Source organism: Ranitomeya imitator, chromosome 3, assembly GCF_032444005.1.
Source record: "Ranitomeya imitator isolate aRanImi1 chromosome 3, aRanImi1.pri, whole genome shotgun sequence".
Lineage (NCBI taxonomy): Eukaryota > Metazoa > Chordata > Amphibia > Anura > Dendrobatidae > Ranitomeya > Ranitomeya imitator.
This window is the reverse complement of record NC_091284.1, coordinates 401,781,009-401,784,511: the sequence shown is the minus strand read 5'-3', so window position 1 is coordinate 401,784,511 and position 3,503 is coordinate 401,781,009.

Sequence of the window (3,503 nt, the reverse complement as noted above, 5' to 3'; positions counted from 1 at the left end):
TCCAAAGTCACTGAATCACAAGTCACACTTACCGCCGTTCACACTTACACTCAGATCACACTCAGCTCGCTCACACTCGCTCTGCTGAAGATTTATAGATTTTTTTTTCTCTAGTTCCCTTAACAGCAATCCACCTTGCTGTCCAAATGCACTTCCAAAAAGGACTGGAGCCCCAAACAGCTGCCCCTTATAAACCCTTAATTATGAGCCCCCACCCTAAGTTTACCCCTTATGAATATAGCTACCCCCAATTCAGCAACTCACACAGGTATCTGTTAAAGGCTTTCCAAATACCTCTTCACTGAATCACAAGTCACACTTACCGCCGTTCACACTTACGCTCAGATCACACTCAGCTCGCTCACACTCGCTCTGCTGAAGATTTATAGATTTTTTTTCTCTAGTTCCCTTAACAGCAATCCACCTTGCTGTCCAAATGCACTTCCATAGAGATGATAGAGATGATAGAGATAGAGATGATAGAGATAGAGATGATAGAGATGGAGACGATAGAGATGGAGACGATAGAGACGATAGAGACGATAGAGATAGAGACGATAGAGATAGAGACGATAGAGATAGAGACGATAGAGTCGATAGAGACGATAGAGACGATAGAGATAGAAACGATAGAGATAGAGACGATAGAGATGATAGAGATGATAGAGATGATAGAGACGATAGAGATAGAGACAGAGACGATAGAGATAGAGATAGAGACGATAGAGATAGAGACGATAGAGATAGAGACGATAGAGATAGAGAAGATAGAGATAGAGAAGATAGAGATAGAGATGATAGAGAAGATAGAGATAGAGATGATAGAGATAGAGATGATAGAGATAGAGATGATAGAGATAGAGATGGAGACGATAGAGACGATAGAGACGATGGAGACAATAGAGACGATCGAGACGATCGAGACGATAGAGACGATAGAGATAGATATAGAGACGATAGAGATAGAGATAGAGACGATAGAGATAGAGACGATAGAGATAGAGATGATAGAGATAGAGATGATAGAGAAGATAGAGATAGAGATGATAGAGATAGAGATGATAGAGATAGAGATGATAGAGATAGAGATGATAGAGATAGAGATGATAGAGTTAGAGATGATAGAGTTAGAGATGATAGAGATAGAGATGATAGAGATAGAGATGATAGAGATAGAGATGATAGAGATAGATGATAGAGATGATACAGATAGAGATGATACAGATAGAGATGATACAGAGAGATGATACAGAGAGATGATACAGATAGAGATGATAGAGAGATGATACAGATAGAGATGATAGAGATAGAGATGCTCAACCCAGAAGGAGTACACCTAGCGGTAAGAGACCTTAACGACATTCTATATGCCATGGCAGAAATGTCTGACCTGAAAAGAATCATCAACAAGAGACCGAGTAAACAAAATCCCAACAACTGGTTTGACAAAGAATGCAAGACCATACGGAAGGCCCTAAGAATGGCCTCAAATAAAAAACACAGAGACCCCAATAACCCCACTCTGAGAGAAGCCTACCACACCGTACAACGAAATTACAAAGCCATCCTCAGAAAGAAAAAGCAAAACGACATCTCTGCCAAACTCCTCCAACTCCAAGATGCCCTTGAAGACAACAAATTTTGGGAACTGTGGAATCACCTTGGATCCAACCAGAAAAGCAACAGCCTCCACATCCAGAGCGGCAACATCTGGCTCCAGTACTTCAAGGACCTCTACAATGACATCCCAAGTGAAGACCTGAACCTGGCACAAAAAGAGCTTGTGAAAAAACTGAAAGATATGGAGGAAAAGTTCAAAGATTTCCAAAATCCTCTGGATACACCAATCACACTGACAGAAATAACAGAAAGGATCACACAGATAAAAGGTAAAAAAGCCAGTGGTCCAGATGGGATCCTCCCAGAAATGCTGAAATACAGCCCTCCAGACATCCAGGCTGCGGTAACAAAACTATTTAATATTGTACTGCAGGCCGGCTGCTTCCCCAAAAACTGGAACCAAGGCCTCATAACCCCTATACACAAAAATGGGGACAAGTACGACCCAGCAAACTACCGAGGGATATGTGTCAGCAGCAACCTGGGTAAACTCTTCAACTGCATCCTGAACAAGAGGATCCTCACCTTCCTCACCGAGCACAACGTCCTCAGCAAGAGCCAAGCAGGGTTCATGCCAAACCACCGCACCACTGACCACATCTACACTCTGCACAGCCTCATCAAGAGCCACGTCCACAATACAAAGAACGGGAAGATATACGCTTGTTTTGTGGACTTCAAGAAGGCCTTCGACTCAGTGTGGCACCCAGGACTATTCCTAAAATTGCTGGGGAGCGGAATAGGAGGCAAAACATATGATGTCATCCGAAGCTCCTACACAGAGAACAGTTGCAGTGTGAAGGTCAACGGAAGGAGGACAGCCTATTTCCAACAAAGTCGAGGAGTGAGACAGGGCTGCAGCCTCAGTCCAACGCTCTTTAACATCTACATCAACGAGCTGGCAGTGGCCCTAGAGTCCTCCTCAGCACCAGGACTCACCCTCCATGACACCCAGGTGAAATTTCTGCTGTATGCAGATGACCTCGTGCTGTTATCACCAACTGAGAAAGGCCTCCAAGATCATCTGAAAATCCTAGAGACCTTCAGCAGCACATGGGCACTGCCAATCAACGAGAAAAAAACTAATATCATGGTGTTCCAGAAAAGAAAGCAGAAACCCACTGGCAATCCTACCTTTATGATAGACAACCGTCCACTTACTGAAACCAACAGGTACACCTACCTGGGCCTAGAACTCAGCCAGTCAGGGAGCTTCAAGCAAGCCATAGAGTCACTAAAAGACAAGGCATCCAAAGCCTTCTATGCCATCAGAAGGCGTCTGTACCACCTCAAGGCACCAGTAACCGTATGGCTAAAAATTTTTGACTCCATCATTGCCCCAATTCTTCTATACGGTAGTGAGGTCTGGGGCCCAGTCTCATACCCAAACTGGTCAAAGTGGGACGCTGGGCCGACAGAAATATTCCACCTAGAGTTCTGCAAGCATCTTCTCCAAGTCCATCGGAGCACATCAAATAGCGCCTGCCGAGCAGAGCTGGGCAGATTCCCACTACACATCGCAATAAAGAAGAAGGCGCTGTCATTCAAGGCTCATCTACAAAGTAGCAGTCCCAGCTCCTACCATCACAAAGCCTTCCTACACCAGGAAGCCTCAGGAAGCCTCCCAAGGAAAAGTACCCAAAGCCAGTCTGACCAAGCCATCAACCTCCATGGCCTGACAAAAGGTGAAATCCAGAAAATGGTACACAAAGTCAAAGAGGAATATCTCAGCATCTGGAGGAACGACATAAACAAATCCCAGAAACTGACAATATACCGGAATCTACAGAGGGAGTACAAACTGGCCCCATATCTAGAGAAACTAGAAAACCCCAAAGATCGACAGATCCTGAGCCGGTACAGACTGAGCGCCCACAGCCTAC